Here is a 21229-nt window from a genome sequence, read left to right on the forward strand (position 1 = left end):
CTAGAACAGATTAATAGCATTTCAATGCAGTTCAATGGAACATTGCTTTGAGATAAGAGCAATTTGAGTAAAGAGCTTGGTCACTGAACAAATTAAACTCTTAATCAAGGTATCACTGTATTTCATGGCCTAATAGTCACATTTATTTCACCTGTTTTTTAGCCAAAAGTGGGTGTGACTATTAAAAATTGTCAGTATTACTTGCAGACCATGGGGTGATGGTGGACAAGATTGTCTCTGCACCCTGCAAGCCTTAAGGCCATGCTGGAGGTGTGACAGAGGGTCATCCGGCTGCTGTGGTGTCTGCACCTGTCACGACCCAGGCTACAGAGCACCAATAACCATACGCAGAGGCCAGATTCTATCTAATATCTTTATTAAGGGAATATATAAAGTTAGTAAAAGCAAATGTAAAAGTTAGTCCAGAAGCAGACCTTTCAGGAAAGGTCAAAATTAGTCCAAAGAAACAATGTCCAATATGAAATATTAAGGTCCAAAGTTGTAATCCAATAACCGAAACACTCACTTTGCCAGGCAAAGTGAGGGGAGATGACAAGGTCCTTTAGTCCATGAACTTGAGCAAGGCTAGGAAATAACTTGATACTTGAAACAAGGCTTGAAACGTGGAACAAGGTAACGAGGAACAAGAACAAGGTCCGTGGAATAACTTGGTAAAATCCGTGAAACAAGGCAAGGGTTAATCCTGGGAAACAAGGCAAGATCCGTAGGTAAACAAAGGCTGGGAAACAGGAGCGGAGGCTGGAAACAAGGCAAGGCTTGAGCAGGAACGAGACTTGAATCGGAGCGCGCTGTCCAGACACAACTCGCTCCGGAGGCTGACGAATTGACTCCGCGAAGTTACTACGCGGGTAAAACACCTATATAGAGTCTAACTTTCCCGCCGAAGCAGTTCTCTGGGAACCAGAAACGAAAGCTAAACTCTGAGACCAGATGTCTGACTCCTTAAAGATTCTCACGAAAAGCAGACTTAATTGGGTACATTCTTAGCTGCTATCCTCGCACTCCTGCGCGAAGCTGCTTCCAAACCCCTCTGTTGTTTACAAAACTCATGGCGAGAGAACACGGGAGATGTAGGCTCAGGGTTTGTTTGACATACTTCTGGGACACAACTTTCTTGCAGGTGCAAGGTTCCCAGATCTGCCTGGGAAAGATCTGGCTGAGAAGATTCCAGTTCTGACTGGGAAGGTAAAAAACCCAAGTTTTCTTCTTCATCAGGCATTGCAATGTCATGAGCAGGACTACAAGGCCCATGAGTCATCACACTATCCCCCTCCTCAAGGCCCCTCCCAAACTGGGACTCTCTCCCCGAGGCGCGAGGTCGTGGCTTGGCGGGATAGGTCTGATGAAAGCGACGGGTTAGATCAGGAGCATGGACTGTGGAGGCGTCTTCCCAAGAGCGTTCCTCAGGGCCAAAACCCACCCAGTCAATGAGATATTGCAGGCGGCGGCGGTGAAAGCGAGAATCCAAAATGTCCTGAACCTCGAACTCGTCCTCCCCATCCACCAAAATAGGGACGGGGGCCGGCCGGTCTACATCTGGCCGCACACCATCCGCCGGAAGGAGCAGGGAGCGGTGAAACACTGGGTGAATGCGCATTGAACGCGGAAGTTGGAGTTTGAAAGTCACGGGGTTTAATTGCGCCACCACTGGATAGGGGCCAATGAAACGGGCATCTAACTTCCGGCAAGGGCGGTGGGAGGGCAAAAAGCGAGTGGACAGAAAAACCCGATCTCCTACCTTGATTTCGGGGCCCGGCTGGCGATGTTTGTCCGCGTGACGTTTATAGTCCTCCTTGGCTTGTTCCAGTTGCTGAAGCAAAAGTTGTTGCACCGCTGTGAGTTCCTGCAGCCAATCTTCTGCTGCGGGAACTTCTGAAGTTTCAATGACAGGGGGAAAGAAACGTGGATGGAAGCCGTAGTTTGCAAAGAACGGCGTTTCTTTTGTAGAAGCCTGGACTCCATTGTTGTAGGCAAATTCCGACAGTGGTAACAGAGAAGCCCAATTGTCCTGTTGGTAGTTTACATAACAGCGAAGGTACTGTTCCAAAGTGGCATTGGTGCGCTCCGTTTGCCCATCCGTTTGGGGATGATGAGCTGAAGATAAACGAGAGTCTATGCCCAATAGTTTTTGTAGTGCCTTCCAGAAACGAGAGGTGAATTGGGATCCACGGTCTGTGACCAAACTCTTGGGCAATCCATGTAGTCTGAAAACATGTTGGAGGAATAAATCTGCAGTCTCTTGGGCCGTGGGAAGACCTTCACAGGGAATGAAATGGGCTAACTTGGTGAAAAGGTCCACCACCACTAGGATCGTGGTGAATCCACAGGAAGGTGGTAAGTCAGTGATAAAATCCGCAGAAATTATTTCCCATGGGCGAGATGGGTTAGGAAGGGGGTGTAGAAGCCCTGAGGGCTTCTCCCTTCTTATCTTGGAGCGCTGGCATACTGGGCAGGTGTTAACATATTTTTCTACATCCTTGCGGATCTTGGGCCACCAGAAATCTCTTAGGATCAAATGCATGGTTTTAAATAGTCCGAAATGCCCTGCTGGTTTGCAGTCATGACACAGACGAAGTACTTTTTCCCTGCCCGGTCCGGGTGGGATATAAACATGATTTCTATAGCAAAGCAGTCCATCTTTAAGCGAAAAGGGAAAGTGCAGACCTTGACGAAGTTGGTCCTGCGCCCAGGCATCTGCTTGCTGACTAGCCCTGATTTCTTGAGCACAGATGGGCCCTGGATTAGGGGGAGTTGAATCAATGGGAGTGGATTTGGTGTTCCCCACTGTGAGCGTGGCAAAGTTCTCGGGTTGTAGTAGTTGGGATTCAAAGGTCTCCTTGCGTCCTGCAGCGTATTCCGGTTTACGTGACAGGGCGTCTGCTTGCTTGGTTTGGGCTGGGGTCACATAATGAATCTGGAAGTTGAAACGTTCAAAGAATAAAGCCCAACGTTGCTGCCTTTGATTTAGCTTGCGGGCAGTTCTTAGATGTTCTAGATTCCGATGATCAGTGTGGACTTCAATGGGAAATTTGGCCCCTTCTAGCCAATGTCTCCAAGTTTCAAAAGCTGCCTTTATGGCTAATAGTTCTTTTTCCCAAATGGTATAGTTCCTCTCTGGTGCGGTTAGTTGACGAGAATAATAAGCACAAGGATGAAGGTGATCTCCCACCGGTTGTAGGAGCACAGCCCCAATTGCCACATCAGAGGCGTCCGCTTGCACCACAAAAAGGGTTTCAGGATCTGGATGCTGAAGGATTGGCTGGGATGTGAATAATTTCTTTAGTTGCTGGAACCCTTTCTCTGCTTGATCAGTCCAGCGGAAGGGCCGTTTTCCACGGATGCAGCTAGTGATTGGGTCAGACCAGCGGGCAAAATCTGGAATGAACTTGCGGTAGTAGTTCGCGAACCCCAAGAATCGCTGCACCTCTTTCTTGTTAGTTGGCGCCCGCCATTCCAATACTGCGGAAACCTTGGCTGGATCCATGGAGAGCCCTAGAGGCGAGATACGGTATCCAAGGAAATCTACCTCTTGTAGATCAAAAGCGCATTTTTCCAGCTTGGCATAAAGTCCATGATCCCGCAATCGTTGTAACACCATTTTGACGTGGTTCTCATGTTCTGATTGTGATCTAGAAAACACCAAAAAATCGTCCAGGTAGATTATCAAGAACCTATCTAGATAGTCCTGGAAAATGTCATTGACAAAATGCTGGAACGTTGCGGGAGCTCCGCATAATCCATAATTCATAACTCGGGACTCGAATAATCCGAATTTAGTCTGGAAGGCGGTCTTCCACTCGTCCCCTTCTCTGATGCGAACTAAGTTGTAAGCTCCCCGAAGATCCAGCTTGGTGTAAACCTTGGCTCCTCGAAGTCGGTCTAGTAGATCCGAGATTAAGGGCAGGGGATAGCTGTTCCGCTTGGTGATATTATTCAATGCTCTGTAGTCCACCACCAAGCGTAATTCCCCTGACTTCTTTTTCACAAACATCACTGGGGAGGCGGCTGGGGATTGAGAGGGTCTGATGAATCCCTTGCGAAGGTTTGTCTCTATGAATTCCCTGAGAGCTTCTTGCTCTGGTTCAGTCAGGGAGTAGAGATGCCCTCGCGGGATCGGGGCCCCCTCCACCAAGTCAATGGCACAGTCATAAGGTCTATGTGGGGGTAACCTTTCGGCTTCTTTTTCATTGAATACATCCCAATACTCGGAGTATTTCTTTGGCAAGGTGATAATGGGCTCGGTGTCTGTGGCATGGCAGACCTTGGCTACGAGGCAATGATTTTGGCAGTACTTTGAAGCAAACTGCAGTTCTCTGTTGGACCAGGAGATGCTTGGGTCGTGAAGTGTCAGCCATGGAATCCCCAAAATCACAGGGAAATGGGGAACCTCAGTAACAAAGAAGGAAATCTCTTCCATATGTTCCCTTATCCACATCCTGGTGGGTTCCGACCACTGGCTTACGGGGCCCGTCTTGAGAGGGCGGCCATCAATGGCTTGCACCACACGGGCATTCTTGAAGTCATGATATTGTAATCCCAGAGAGTCGGCATACTCTCTATCAATGAAATTGTTGGTAGCTCCTGAGTCTATCATGGCGTGGATCATGACGGGTCCCCTTTTTGCTGACCATAAGGTGACCACTAGAAGGAACAGGACCCCGGTTGGCGGCTCTTGAATGGGTTTCTTGACCGGGTTGGCGAGCCTCTCTACGCCCGGTCGTTGGCTTCCCCCGCCGGCTGTGTGCCAGCCACCTCAGACGCCTTCGTCTCCGTGGAGGACGCCGCCGCAAGACGGGCGGCGGGCTTCCCTTTGGCTGGGCACTCTCTGGCGAAGTGGCCCCCATTCCCGCAATACCAGCAGAGATTTAGGCGTTGGCGGCGGGCCTTCTCGGCGGCATCTAATCTGGGACGCACATTGCCCAACTGCATCGGCACCTCCTCGCTCCCTCTGGGGTATGGGGATGGTGGTGGGGGTCTCCACACTGGACGCGGCTGAACGCTGACGGGAGCGGGGGGTTTTGCCCCAGTTCTACCGCTCTGGCCTCGGACCCACTGTTTTCTGTTGGCTATCATGACTTCAGCCCGTAAACATTGATCGATGAGTGCTTCCAGCGTTTGGGGAGGATCCACCTTGGAGATTTCCTCCAGCATTTCAATGTTGAGACCCTCCCGAAATTGTCCTCTGAGGGCAACATCGTTCCAGCCGGTGTTGTGGGCCAGCACTCGGAACTCGGCTATGTACTGAGACATGGGCCTGTCTCCTTGGAAGAGGCGGCGGAGTTTGTGCCCGGCGGCCTCCAAATTGTCCTCGATTCCCCAGGTCGCCTTAAGGTGGTCCAAGAAATGTTGCGCTGACCTTAGATGTGGGGAGGCTTGGTCGAACAGAGCCGTCGCCCAGTTAGCCGCTGGCCCGTCTAGGAGACTGTAAATCCACGCCACCTTGATGTCTTCCTGGGGAAACTCGGCATCACGGGCCTCTAGATAAGCTTGGCATTGGCGACGGAAAACATGAACCTTAGAAGCTTCTCCAGTAAATTTGGTTGGCAACGCCATGGCCGGAAGACGGATTCCGCGTTCCTTCAAACCCTTTATTTCCCCATCCTGTGCATTGAGCTTATCACGGATTCGGTCCACCTCATCCTTGTCGATGGTGTAGGTAATCGGCTGGCCGCCCGGTCCAGGTCCGGCTCCGGTAGACATTCTGGCCGAGGTTAATTGGTGCTTAGGGTGGCGGAGTCAAACTGTCACGACCCAGGCTACAGAGCACCAATAACCATACGCAGAGGCCAGATTCTATCTAATATCTTTATTAAGGGAATATATAAAGTTAGTAAAAGCAAATGTAAAAGTTAGTCCAGAAGCAGACCTTTCAGGAAAGGTCAAAATTAGTCCAAAGAAACAATGTCCAATATGAAATATTAAGGTCCAAAGTTGTAATCCAATAACCGAAACACTCACTTTGCCAGGCAAAGTGAGGGGAGATGACAAGGTCCTTTAGTCCATGAACTTGAGCAAGGCTAGGAAATAACTTGATACTTGAAACAAGGCTTGAAACGTGGAACAAGGTAACGAGGAACAAGAACAAGGTCCGTGGAATAACTTGGTAAAATCCGTGAAACAAGGCAAGGGTTAATCCTGGGAAACAAGGCAAGATCCGTAGGTAAACAAAGGCTGGGAAACAGGAGCGGAGGCTGGAAACAAGGCAAGGCTTGAGCAGGAACGAGACTTGAATCGGAGCGCGCTGTCCAGACACAACTCGCTCCGGAGGCTGACGAATTGACTCCGCGAAGTTACTACGCGGGTAAAACACCTATATAGAGTCTAACTTTCCCGCCGAAGCAGTTCTCTGGGAACCAGAAACGAAAGCTAAACTCTGAGACCAGATGTCTGACTCCTTAAAGATTCTCACGAAAAGCAGACTTAATTGGGTACATTCTTAGCTGCTATCCTCGCACTCCTGCGCGAAGCTGCTTCCAAACCCCTCTGTTGTTTACAAAACTCATGGCGAGAGAACACGGGAGATGTAGGCTCAGGGTTTGTTTGACATACTTCTGGGACACAACTTTCTTGCAGGTGCAAGGTTCCCAGATCTGCCTGGGAAAGATCTGGCTGAGAAGATTCCAGTTCTGACTGGGAAGGTAAAAAACCCAAGTTTTCTTCTTCATCAGGCATTGCAATGTCATGAGCAGGACTACAAGGCCCATGAGTCATCACAGCACCCCAGAAAGATCTCTCCACCCCTGCCTTATTTCTGGATGCTTTACTCCAGCTGTGGAGGACAACGGAAGAGGGCCTGCTTTGAAGTGAAATTGTGGGCAGGAAGAGGCCACTCTTCAGGTAAGATCTGGCCTGGCAGCCCCTCACAGCTGCTGAGCCCCTTCAGCGCGGTGCTGTCCTTCCCATCTTTGTCTTCACCTGCTCCCTATGCCCACAGATTGAGAAGGACAAAGGTCAAAAAGTGGCATTGTCACTCTCTTCACCCAGTGCTTTCAGGCTCAATACAATGAAGAAAGTGACAATACTGGCACAACTATTACACGAGGAGAGAAAAATAAATAAATTTGGGACTCAAAAGAGGGGATGATTATTACTCAGTGGTGACCATTATGCAATGAGATATGGTACATTCTCTGTGCAATGATATATTTTGAAACAGAAATACAGTATTACACCAAATCTGAGGTGCAACTGAATGTAAGGTGTACCCCATTTTTAAGACTTCAATTTTGGGGGAAAAAATAATTTTCTTCTAATACCATATTTCTTCACATAATAGTCACACTTTTATTCCCCTTACTAAAAAGGGGGGTGCAACTATTTTAAAATGAAAACAAATTGATACTTTCTGGATTCTAAGGGTATTTTTTTAAAAAAAAAAAAAACCTGTTAGCCCCAAGACAAAGAGGAAAGGGAGAGCTCTGTGTTCAAACTATCTTTTAGGGGGAAGGAAGCAGAGAAGAGCTCGGTGTTTGTTTAAACTGTCTTTGGAGGGAATGGAATTTCTCAGTTTTATAAAGACTTGTGACAATTGTGTAAGGAGAGGAAGAAACCCATTTTGGGACCCCCAAAATCAGGGCAGATCCAAGGTAATTTTCAAGTGTAGGCGAACAGAAATTTTGGCACCCCCCCCCCCCCAAAACCAATCACTGAAAAATAAAAGAGTTGGATAAGCGAAAATGTTGGATAATAAGGAGTGATTAAGGAAAAGCCTAAATAAAGAACAACAATCTGAAAACAGGGTAAATTCAGACAGGAAGCAATCAGGGCCAACTAACACCCCCCAACCAAGGATGCCCCCAGGGAGGAAGCAGCCAGACTTTGAAGCTGCAAGGCCATTAAATGCTAATCAAGCTGGCCAATTTCAACATTCACACTAGCCTCAAACAGACAAGAGCTCTTTCTCCCACCCTGGATATTATTCCACAGATAAATAACCACCACTTGCCTTGCTTTCTACAGACTTCACAACCTCTGAGGAGGAGGAGGAGGAGGAGGAGGAGGAGGAGGAGGAAGCGGCGGCTGCGGGTGAGGCCTCAGCAACCTCCTGGAGAGCGCGCATGCTGGCATGCAGGGCGGGTGCATGCTGGCTCGCAGGGCGAGCCCACATCGGCACGCAGGGTGGCGTGCGCGCTCTCCAGCCACTTCAACCAACGGAAGGAAGCTTCCTTCCGCCGGTTGAAGCAGCTGGAGAGTGCGCACGCCGCCCGGAAAGCCCAGGCTGGCTGGAAGGTGGTGCCATGTTATCGAAGGCGCAGTTGAGGTGCTCCTGCGTGCACCTCAACATGCATGCGCGCATGCATGCATGCGCCCCCGGGAGCACCTCAATGGCGCCCCCTACAAGATGGCGCCACAGGCAAGTGCCTAGTTTGCCTGGCAGTTGAACCGCTCCTGCCCAAAATGCGGGTGTGACTATTCTATTTTTTAGAATTTCCTCTGCATGCACAATACCATTTTTGTGGCTTTGTAGTGCAATCTTTCCTGTAGGTTGAGAAGGGAGCATAAAGAAACTTGATTTTTACAAAGCCTATGGTCCCATTGGGGAGACAGCAAAAGCAGGAAGTGGTGCTTTGGTCAGCCAGATGTAAACAGCTGTCTGGCTGAAGTTGAGCACAAAATAGTGATGGCCTGTTGGAAATAGCAACCTCCCAACCTTTCACTATTTATTTGTTAATGTATATATTTGCTAACCTGTATTCTATGTGTATGTTGATTTGCCAGTTTGACTTACCTCTTTGGTGTGGGAGGGCTTATAGACGCGTGACTGTACTGAGCATGTTCAGACTCAGGACTCCATTTTGTATTCAGTGTGTGTTTGGTCTTCAATGAAAGCAGGCGTATGTGTTTTGTATCAGACCTCAATGGAGGTGGATGCATATATGCTTTAGAGACTTCAATATAGAAGTATGCTTATGGGCTTCAGGGAGTACAAGTATATTTAAAGTCTATGAACTATTGATTAAGAATGATGTTTCTCAACACAGAGAAACTACATCCTATCTGTAACTGAACTTCAATAATAAATGTACCTGTATGGTGAATTAATAAAGATGTTAATGGGTAAACAAGATATGCCATTTTCAAATAAGACTTTGTTTTTTATTTCTGAGTTCATATTTTAAACTATAAAATGTTTTAAAGGGAGTGTACATATTTTGGGCAAATACAACTGCAATTTCAACTTTAAAGAAACAACCATCCTCTGCTAGCCAAATATACTTTTGCAGTGGCATGTCTTTGTCCTTGGCAGTTCAAAGACATGATTCTTCAGTTTAACAGCTGAGTTACCTGTGTGCCATTGCATGAATGCTTATGAATGTCACTTGTTCAAAGAATTGACTTCTAACAAAGTCATGCTCTTCTTGACTAGTGGTTTTCAAAAGATGGTCTCCACATATCCATGGAGATTCATAATTGCCAAAAGAATATGTGCCCAGAAACTGGGTGCAGCTATTTTCCAATACCTGGCAGAGCTGTTTGGGGCTGGGGCTCCTCCTCCCCTCTTTGAGGTAAGACAATTAAAAAAACTCGAAAACCGCAGCTGTTTGGGGCTGGGCTTCCTCCTCCTCCTCTCTCAGATGTAAGATGGTTTTAAACCCCACCCCCACCCCCCAAATCAGCTAATATAAGCCCCTTAAACAAGAAAAAGTGTACCTTAGATTCTGTTAATTTTCATTTATTTTGATGGACTTTACTCTGAGGTAGATGGCTACAGGACTACAGCCTCAGAATCATAACTAACCATCTCGTGAAGAAGTAGCTAGTCCTCCACAAGAACCACTGGAACTCTCTACATTTCCCATCTCTAACTGTGCTGACTAAGGCTGCTGGGCCATGCAGCCCAATAACATCTGGCAGACCACAAGATTTTAGCCCCTGAGCTAAAAAGGAATTCCCAGTGAGGAATCCAATATTAACACTAACCAAACATCCAGAACCCAATTACAGGCAGTCTAATATCTCAAAAATATTTCCAGTTATTATAGTGGTTTTGCATTCAATTAGGTCAGGTTCCTGAAAAGGGAGGAAGGTTTTATTTTTACAGGCTTTCCCTTGAATATGAGCAACTGCATATAACACTAACTGCATATGCTTTGCCTTGCATTTCTGCACAAAGAAGGAGGCACTTAAAAATATAATAAAAGCAGAAAATTCTACTTTTTCTAGCCTGCACCCCCTGTGGGTAAGCCCTCATATAGCTCCTCTTAAGCTTCAATTGTGTAAGCTGCATTGAAGTTGAGTTATACTGTTGTGCTAAGATTTAGGCATAGCTGTTGTCAGATTTTAGTATGTGTTGTTTTGGATTTCATTATGGTATTTTTATTGTATTCTTCACTTTCATAATTATGATGTGCTTCCAGGCAAGATTATGGAGAACAGTGTGCTCACAGTTTTTCTGCCTGCATCAAAACTTTATCAGCTACAATTGTTGGTATGGGTTTGGCATGTACCAAAGGCTGCAACACTAGGTTTTAATTTTTAAAATGAAGTTTTTATATCAGTACTAGTTGAGTATCCCTTATGACAAATGATTGCGACCTGAAGTGCTGTAGATTTTTCAGGATTTGGAATAATTGTATTTGCATATACTGTACATATAGGATGAGATATCTTGGAAATTAGACTTAAGTATAAATGCAAAATTCAAGTATGCTTCACAGACATCCTATACACATAGGCTGAAAGTAATTTTTATGCATGAAACAAAGTTTATGTACATTAAACCATCATAAATCACTACATAGACGATTCTAGAGCAGCAGTTATCAAATAGTGCTCTACAGAGCCCTTAGGGCTCTGCGAAACACAGGCAGCCCCCCCACCAAGGAAAAAAGTGACTTGTGAAGCCCCACAGCTGCCTGAGCAGCCTATGGCGTCTCCACGCTGCCTGCTTGCGGCCCGCCGCCTGCCTGCCTCCTTCCCCTCTGTGAGGCTCAGTGGCTTCTCCTCCACAAGCTCTGGCCTCTCCTATCCGCCTTCACTGGGGTCCCTCTCAACTGTGACATGGTGTGCTGATGGCAGGCCAGGAGCTCACCGCTCTGCAATTGGCCCCTCCCTCCCACTTTGTTGTTGCTGCTGCCAAATCCCCACAAAGAGTGGCCCAGCGATGTGGAGAAAAGCCACCTGCACCCCGTCCGGTAAGCAGCCACCCACAGGCGCCACCTAGGCCTTCCCCAGACTGCAGCTCCTTCCTCTGAGCAGGCTCTGCCAAGGCTACCCCCAAGGATGGGCATACAAGCCGTGCGAAGGGCAGACGGGGTGCCATGGACCAGAATCTGGTCTCAAGGGAAGAGAAGGGACCTGGCACTGAAGTGGAGGTAAAAGCGAGGCCCCGGCAGCGCATGAAAGCCCCACAGGCTGTGCCAGCAGTGCGGAGGCCCCATAGGTTGTGTCAGGTTGGACTAGATGGCCCCTGGGGTTATTACTATTATTATCATGTCTAAGGTTGTATGGTCATCTGATTGGGCCAGTGGCCCAATTGGACCTGAAGTCCGCTTCTAGCTATATGATTCTATGACCCAGCATCTACCACAATCATGAGAGTTGTAGTTTTATACAGTCTTTAGCCTTCTCTGCCAAATAGTGCTGGTGCTTTACCAAACTACAACTCAAATGATTCCATAGCATTAAGCAAAGGCAGCTACAGTGGTGTCAGACTGCATTAAATTTACATACCCTGGGTATGTTTAGAATGTGGGGGGGGGGGGGGAAGACTGAGATGTGATAGGTATCATTAAGTACCTAAAGCCACAGATACCACATGGAAAATGGAGTGAGTTTGTTTTCTTTTACTCCAGAGATGAGACTGATAACCAATAGATTCAAATTACAAGTAGAAATTCCACCTAAAGATTACAAAGAACATTTTTACTGTAAAAACTGTTTGAGAGTGGAACAGACTTTCTCAGAGAATTGTGGTCTCTCCTTTTAGAAAGTGGATGTAGTTGAGCATTCATGTGCAACAGGGGCTGAACTAGATTGTCCTTACGATTCTCCTCAACTCTTTGATTCTAAGGTTCTGTATAACTGTAGGTTAATAAGTTTTAAAATGGTGAGAACTAGTGGACATATTGGCAGTAAACATCATGAACTCATTATCCTAGTGCCAGTATTTATGCAATCAAAATGCCACTACACATTCATAAAGGATACTTTATCACAAGGCTTAAGCAAACACCATGATTTCCAAAATAATTTTCAGGAAAGGTTTGAGGAAACCCCCCAAATTTGGTGAGGTTGAAAATTTACAAAAATGAGTCCCTCTTTGAGAGAAAGAAATGAAACATAAGGGTGGGAAAGAATCAGAATGGAAAGAAGAATAGCTGGCTAGAATTCTGAATTGGAGTTCTCCATACTGCAACTTTCTGTTGTAGATTCATTTGTCTCTTCGAAAGCTAATGAATCTCCATATGGAGACAGAAAGCTGGATATAAATAAATAAATGAAAATTTAAAAGTGAGTAAAAAATGTGGCTTCTACTCATATCAAGAGGCAGACATGGTTGCTTGGAACTCTTAAGATAAGCACTCCTCTTACAGAATGAGGGTGTCCCACAACATTTTGTTGTAAATTCTATTTATCTTATCTATTATTCCAACTTCATTATGACACATCTCTCTCTTTAGTAGTAAGCAAAGCAACAAATTGTACTACTTTTAAAACATCACATGCACATATTAACTTTAAAAGCATACTCACAAAGGATACTTCACAATATTGTATTGTTAAACATTCACCATTAATCTATGGCCGAAGGTGACCTAGAATTATGGTTGCTCCAAGGTCAACTGTTATAGGTGTACATATCTAATAATCAAATATTTATATTGATAAAATCTTATTACTTCTTAATATCAATATATTAATTAGAGTACAGGTTACAAAGTACCTCATCCAGAGAAACCAATTTTACAATCTATAAATTATGCAAATTATATGCATGTGCATAATTTATTTTGCATAATATAATAGCTGTTGTGGGAAGTATCTTGACAGGCACTGTAATCTTCTCTATGTGTGGAGTTGTATGTGATAGAGGACAATGCATGTTTCTATGCAGGATGTCTTCCGATTCCAAAGAACACTAGATTTAGAGTACATCCTTGAATTTATAAAATACTGGGATATGGGAGTACCTCCTGTCCTGTTTTTTCTGAGATATATCTGCCACGTATAAGGCTACCATTGCCTCTCCCAGCATATCAAGGATAACAGTTCTGTAAGAAGAAGCGGCTGTACCTGGTCTTCCATACTCTACTTCCTATATAAGTTAAGCATCCCTTATCCAGAAATCCAAAATCGAAAATACTCCAAAATATAAAATTATCAACGAGGGGCCTTTTGCCTTCTAATAGTTCCAAAAACACCCCCAAATGGTGGCAATTTCACCATACTTTTGCCCACACCTGGAAATGTCATTTGGTGAAAAGGGGGTGGAGGCAAAGGGTTGGCAAGAGTGTAATCCTCTAAATTCGGACTGTAGTGCCCACAACCCCTGGCCATTCCCAGTTTTGCCCTGGAAAGTGGGTAATCTCTTTGTAATTGTGTCCTGTTCCTGTTATTTCTACCTGACTGTTTCTTCTGCCTGAAACTTTCCCATACAGTAGCCCGTGGGGCACAGAGGAAAGGTAAAATTCATGGCATTCAACCCCAACATTAAACCCTCCAGGTCAAACATATTTGTAATATTAGGTAAGGTAAAGGTTTCCCCTGATGTTAAGTCCAGTCATGTCTGACTCTGGGGGTTGGTGCTCATCTCCATTTTTAAGCCAAAGAGCCAGCATTGTCCATAGACACCTCCAAGGTCATGTGGCCAGCATGACTGCATGGAGCGCCGTTACCTTCCCGCCGTAGCGGTACCTATTGATCTACTCACATTGGCATGTTTTTGAACTGCTAGGTTGGCAGGAGCTGGAGCTAACAGCGGCCACTCCCGGCAGACCCGGGGTTTGAACCTGGGACCTTTCGGTCTGCAAGTTCAGCAGCTCAGTGCTTTAACACACTTTGTCACCGGGGCTCCTCATTTGTAATATTATTAGGGACCAATTTCTTCCTGAATTACAATCTTGATATTCCAAAAAATATTGTTCTACAAACAGAAGTGCCAGAGGGCTATAGTAGCTTGAATATTGGACTAGGATAATTGAGAGACCAAGACTGAAATCCCTGTTCAGGTATGGAAACCTCCTGGGTTACCTTAGATCAGGGATGTCAAATTCATTTTCACTGAGGGCCACATAAGCCTCATGGTTGTCTTCAAAAGACTGAGCTGTGTGTGTGTGTGTGGGGGGGGGGGCTTAAAACCTGTTCTGGACTCATCATATTTATTGCTATGTATCTATCCAGACAATTTGCTTACCTTCAGGTAAATGAAATCTATACTCTCCATATCTATGGATTCTTCATCAACGTATTTAACCATAACTGGCTTGAAAATATTTCCCCAAAATTCCATACGGAAAACCTTGAGTTGCCATTTTATATAAGGGGCACACTTTTACTATGCCATTGTATTGAGTAATGAGATTTGGGCATCCACATATTTTGGTACCCACAGGGGGTCTTGGAACCAAACCATAGCAGATATTTAGCCAGTCTATTCTGGAACAAAATAACAACTACAAAAGCAAATAAAGTATGGTGAAATGAATAAAAAGATAAGTTGATGGTCCTATAAATGTAACATTGCATTATAGGAGTATTCCTGAGGCCAGTTTGGATCTTAGGCCTAAAATTCCTCCTGTAAACATTCTGCACACTATTAACTAGGTTTATTCCACCTAAATTACTGCCACATCAAATACTGCATTCAATTGCATACAGAGGTTTCAAATGTTCCCTTGACTTGCATGAAAATGAATTTCATTTTTGTGTGTTTCCCCAACTTTTCACACACTACTCATACAAAATCCATTTTAGGTTTCATTTCAGGTGAACAGACATGAACAGGCAATTCTTCTTGACAACAATGGGTCCTGTGAACTCAGGGAAACAGGAAATAAGTTGTCTTTCCAACCAGTAATACAGGTTATTCCATAATTTTGATCAGCCAGTACTAGTTTGCTCAACTAGTATCAGCATACTGTTGGCAGACAAGGTATAGCTCTCCAGATACTGGGTGACTAGCAATGCTGTCACATTGCTGTTGAAGTCTAACATCATATGGAAACCCACAATTCTATCCCTTTTCCATAAAGCTGAGTCATTCACAAGTCTTTACCAGGTCTGGCAGGGAGCCCCTTTTAATACGTCAATGTCCCCTCAGATCTTTTTTTTTAACATGTGGAGCACCTAAGGTGATTCCAACCTCAGGTTCCTCAACAAGATTTGTTCAGAGGAGATTTGCCTTGCCTTTCTCTGAGGCCAAGTACGACTTGCCCATGATCACCCTGGCTGACAGGGGATTTGAATCCCGTCTCCTGGAGTTGCAATCCAACACTCAAGACACTACACCAATCTGCATCTTCCCTTTTAACTTACCAATGTATATACTTTTCACAGCTAAGGCACCTCACTGTAATGTAGAAGCCACTGCCTTATTCATGAGCATCCCCATTTCAAACTGTCAAGCATCTAACCAACTTGTTTTGCTATTACCATAGGAAATGGAAATGGTGATCATGATGTACAGGTAGAGAACAATCATGTTTCTGTTTTTTAAGTGACAAGACAGATGCAAGAAACAACACAAAATGGTTGTCTGTAAGGGTTCCAGTTAGAACTGAAGACCACTGGAGCAGAACACTTACTCCCTGCAGCCATTTTAATTATCAAACCTGTTATTTTCACAGTGCATTTAGAGTGCATGGCACTTCACAGGGGACAAAAAGACAATTCCCTGCCATTCTGTAAAATTATGATATAAGAGGAAGCAAACAGAATAGTAAGAGTTGGAAGAGACCAAAAGAGCAATGCAGTACAATGCCCTGCCATGCAGAAATACACAATCAAAGTACCCACAACAGATGGTCGTCCAGCCTCTACTTAAAAAGCTCCAGGGAAGGACACTCCACCACTATCTGAGGCAGCATATTCCACTGCTGAACAGCCCTTGCTGTCAGGAAGTTCTTCCTAATGTTTTGGTGGAATCTCTTTTCCTGCAATCTGAATCCGTGTCCTAGTCTTCAGAGCAGCAGAAAACAAGCTTGCTCTGTTCTCAATGTGACATCCTTTAATATATTTAAACATGGCTCTCATGTCCCCTCTCAGTCTTCTTTTCTCCAAACTAAACATACCCAGCTTCCTAAGCCATTCCTCAAAGGGCTTGGTTTCCAAACCTTCAATCATTTTGGTCACACTTCGCTGGACACATTCTAGCTTGTCAATATTCTTCCTGAATTGTGGTGCCCAGAACTAGACACAGTATTCCATGTGAGGTCTGACTAAAGCAGAAAAGGGTTGGACCATGACTTCCCTCAATCTCAAGACTATAGACTATTGATTCAGCCTAGAATCATATTGGCCTTTTTAGCTGCTGCATCACACTGTTGACTCATGTTCAGCTTGTGGTTTAATGGACTCCTAGATCATTTTCACACAGACTGTTTTCAAGATACTCATCCTATTACCTGTGCATATAATTTTTATTATCTGCAACTTAGGCAGAAAAAAATGAAAATGAAAAGATACAGAATAAGTGATAATGATAATATCCAGAGGAGACATGATAGCCATGTATAAATATGTGAAAGGATATCTTAAGTAAGAGGGAGCAGGATTGTTTTCTGCTGCCCTGGAAAATAGGACACAGAGCAATGGGTTAAAATTACAGGAAAGGAGATTCCAACATTAGGAAGAACTTCCTGACTGTAAGAGCTGTTCAGCAGTAGAACTCTCTGCCTCAGAGTGTGGTGGAAGCTCCTTCCTTGGAAGCTTTTAAACAGAGGCTGGATGGCCATCTGTCAGGAGTACTTTGATAATGCTTTTCCTGCATGGCTAGGGGTTGGGCTAGATGATCCATGTGGTCACTTCCAACTCTATTCTATGATTCTATTATTGTAAGTGTAGTACAATACATTTTCCTCAGTTGAAATTCATTTTGTTACTTTTAGCCCAGCTCTCTAATCTGTCAAGGTCATTTCAGATTCTGATTCTGTCCTAGTCCTCCCAATTCGGTATAATCTGTAAATTTGACAAGTGTGCCTTCAATTCCATTGTCCAGGTCACTGATAAAAATCTGAAATAGCACTGAGTCCAGAACAGAATCCTGTTGTACTCCACTGGTCACTTCTCTTTCAGATGAGGAAGAACAATTGGTATGCACCTTTGGGTTCGGACAGTCAACCAATTCCCAATCCACCTAATAGTAGCATTGTCTAGCCCCCATTTTATTAGCTTTTTGTGAGAATGTCATGGGGAACCTTGTCAAAGGCCTTACTGAAATTAAAATATGCTATATTTCCAGAATTCCTTTCATCTACCAAGCTTGTAAGACTATACAAAAATGTTTTTTGGGAAACCCATGTTGACTTTGTGTGAATATAGCATTCCTTTCTAAGTGTTTACGGAATGTCTGTTTAATCATCTGCTCTAGAATCATTCCTGGTATTGATGTCAGGCTGACTGGGTGGTACAGTAGAGTCCCACTTATCCAACATAAACAGGCCGGCAGAATGTTGGATAAGTGAATATGTTGGATAATAAGGAGGCATTAAGGAAAAGCCTATTAAACATCAAATTAGTTTATGATTTTACTAATTAAGCACCAAAACATCATGTTATACTACAAATTTGACAGAAAAGGTAGTTCAATACGCAGTAATGCTATGTAGTAATTACTGTATTTACGAATTTAGCACCAAAATATCACGATATATTGAAAACATTGACTACAAAAATGCGTTGGATAATCCAGAATGTTGGATAAGCGAGTGTTGGATAAGTGAGACTCTACTGTAATTGATTGGGTCCTCTCCCCCCCTCTTTTTTTTTTTTTTTTTTTTTTTTTTTGAAGATAGGGACATTTGCTTTCTTCTAGTCTGCAGGAACTTTTCCTGCTCTCCATGAATTCTCATGATTGCCAGTGGCTACTTCTGCCAGTTTTTGTAATACTCTTGGATGTAGTTCACCTGGCCCTGGAGACTAGAATTCATTTAGATTAGCCAGATATTTCTGTATTGCCCCTTCACCTATTCTGTGCTACATTTCCCTTACTGCATCCTCCTCTCCATCCTCTACAGGCTGAGGAAAAGGTGTTGAATAATTCGACCCAGGCATCAAAGGCCTTCATCTTCCTGCCCATAGCTTCATCATCCTGGGTGATTTCCCAAAGGCTACATCTTGCATTGTCATTGGTTTCCACATAGACCAAAAGGAAGGGGTAACAGTCTATGGGCTTCACAAGCCTTGTTTGCCTCTGTTACATCTTGGATCTTTGTGCCAAGGAGACAGCATACCTCTGAAGTCATCCTGTCATGTCCGCTCAGCAGTGAATCCCTACCACAACTATATGTCTTCTTGCAGGTTTGGCATGGGCAATTTCTTGTGCTGACTCTTCCAGGGTCCCCCTGCACATTCCCTGAGAACAAACTCTATTGCACACCTTTTTGTCTGTATCATTATTGATGCTGGAAAGAATTTTGAATTGATTATCTAGTTCCAAACTTACAGAATGATTCTTGGTCCTTCTACTTCTATATGTAACATTCCTCCAAGTGTCTACTTCTTGTGTTTGAGGAGTGACCTCCTCTTCAGAGATCCCGTGTGATTCTCCTGCTGGATCCAGGGCAGCCTCTTCCCTCTAGTATGTTGTAGTATGATTAGCTAAGGCTCGAGACACTGGGGCTTCTCTTCCAAGAGGGCCACTAAATTGTACTTGCTGCAAGTATAGCTATCCACATCCTCTGGCAAGAGCACAAACATTCCACAGCTGCTGCAGGTGGCCTCATGAGTTCCCTCGCTATCCACATTTAGCAGAAGTAGAGAATTAAATAATGATTGGAACAGAAATTTGGGCCTCCTGGGTAAACTCCCCTGCCAAAAGCCCACACAGACACCTGTTTGTCTTGCCTGTTCACTTCACTGCCATATGAGAGTCCTTCCATACAGCCATGTAACCTAGAATATCAAGACAATCCACAATATCTGCTTTCAACTGGATTATGAGTCCACACTGCCATATAATCCAGTTCAATGTGGATTTTATACAGCTGTGGGGAAGAGGCCTGAGTTAGAATATTTAGCTTGATTTGGCTTCAGCATTTCATGATTTTAGTTTTAGTCACTTACAATAAGGCCTGGGATATACCACAGCGAAGATTCAGAGAACTACTGCCATGCCCATGGTGAGGAACATGTCAAATGCCCACTTCTACTTTGGAGGCAGCAGAGCTCCGTTGCAAAGCAGAAGAGGGTAACTAGCAGGGCATGCTACTCCCTCACAAAACTTGCCGAGAGACTGTAAACACAAGGTGAGCTTTACTCAATACACCTCAATTTAAAATGGTGTAGGGTAGTAAAGGTGGTGAAAAATCTTGGCAGTCAGCTACCTGTTTCTGCCTCGTGCCTCAAAGGTAGAAGCAAGTATCTGTCAGGCTTCATGGAGGCTGGGAAGCCCAAGAAATCTGAATGCCTGGCAGCTGTATCCACAACTACTCTGAACCATTGTTAATAGGGATTTGGGCATGAATGTTTTTGTATTTGTGAGGGTCCTGCAAACAACCCTCAATAGATACCAATAGTAAGATGCTGCAGTGGGAAGAAATGGGAAATGGTAAATCTCCTGTAACTCACTCATTTCTAAAGTAATCTGTAAAGATATTGTTAGCCACACTTACTACAAAATATCAAGTTTGGCACTCAAGATTTCCTTGTATATGTAGCAAGCAGCATTAATCATCATAAAACAACAATGTATACCAGTCTCAGTTTTTTCCACCCAAAACTGTCATCATTATACACACTAGAAGCATGCCTAGTCTTCTTTAACCCACTCCCCCCAATTCTCTAAGATCAAAACAAAAACATCTTTAAATTATTCTATCAGCATGTTAAAGTTATATAGTGACAACAAAGTATGCTAATTAAGTGACAGAAGTCATATAAAAATGAAAAACTGACAATCATATTTTTAAAATTATATAGAGGCTTTCTTTCTACATTCATCTGTTAAAACTAATACATTTATTCTCTAAGAATTTATTCAATCCATTTTAACACTTAGGCTAATTGTAATCACAGCATGTAAACACAGCAGTTTGTTCCATAGGATAATTAAATACTGTTTTCTCCTTCTCCTGAACCAGTTAAATGTTCTATCCACAAAGTCTTTAGTTTGCAAATGTTCATCTTGACCCTCCCAGCTAAAACTCACTTGCTCATGAAAATGGTTCCGATTTTATGAAACCACACTTCCTCTTTAAACCTGCCAGAAATTCAAGGGCCTATTTCTAAAAATTGGAGTATTCAAATGTAATTACACACAGTAGACTGTTTTTTCCAATATGCTCCATCCTGTTACCATTTTACTGTAGCCCCTACATGCATTATCTCCCTGTCCTTTTTGATCTTCCACCATCAGGTAGCAATGGAGAGCTGATAACCTTATCTCTCAAACAATGTGTGCCCTTCTGTCAAAAGCTCACTTCTCAATTTTGAGAATTCTTTCTGTATACATGGTTTCTCAGACACACACAGACATACTGCTGTTTGTTTTCACAATCATCTTATAATCATAGAATCATAAAGTTGGAAGAGACCTCGTGGGCCATCCAGTCTAACTCCCTACCAAGAAACAGGAAATTCTCATTCAAAACACCCCCGACAGATGGCCGTCCAGCCTCTGTTTAAAAGCCTCCAAAGGAGGAGCCTCCACCACAGTTTGGAGCAGAGAGTTCCACTGTCAAACAGCTCTCACAGTTAGGATGTTCTTTCTAATGTTCAGGTAGAATCTCCTTTCCAGTAGTTTGAAGCCGTTGTTCAGTGTCCTAGTCTCTAGGGCAGTAGAAAACAATCTTGTAGAAGTTAGGTTGAGAATGACAGGTTTGGAGCTATTCCAGGGCTTCATGGGTGTGCTGTGCAGATTCAAACCTGGATTTCTCCCAGTCCTGCTCTGACACACTAACCACTATACCACACTGGCTAATCACAGAGAAAACTGCCTGATTTCCTGGCAGATAGGAAACTGTCACATATTGAGTCTATGATTCTATGAGTCAGATTATTCATTCATCTGGTCTAGTACCATGAACAGTGACTGACATTAGTTCTTGAG

General features: G+C 44.1%; 1 protein-coding gene across 7 annotated transcripts in view; it reads right to left on the reverse strand.

Moving 5' to 3' along the window:
- cd47 (CD47 molecule) overlaps positions 1-21229 on the reverse strand; it is an 84927-nt gene that overhangs the window by 57875 nt on the left and 5823 nt on the right. The gene's annotated exons all lie outside the window — the stretch shown is intronic.

This window comes from Anolis carolinensis, chromosome 3 (genome assembly GCF_035594765.1).
Source record: "Anolis carolinensis isolate JA03-04 chromosome 3, rAnoCar3.1.pri, whole genome shotgun sequence".
NCBI classification, from domain to species: domain Eukaryota; kingdom Metazoa; phylum Chordata; class Lepidosauria; order Squamata; family Dactyloidae; genus Anolis; species Anolis carolinensis.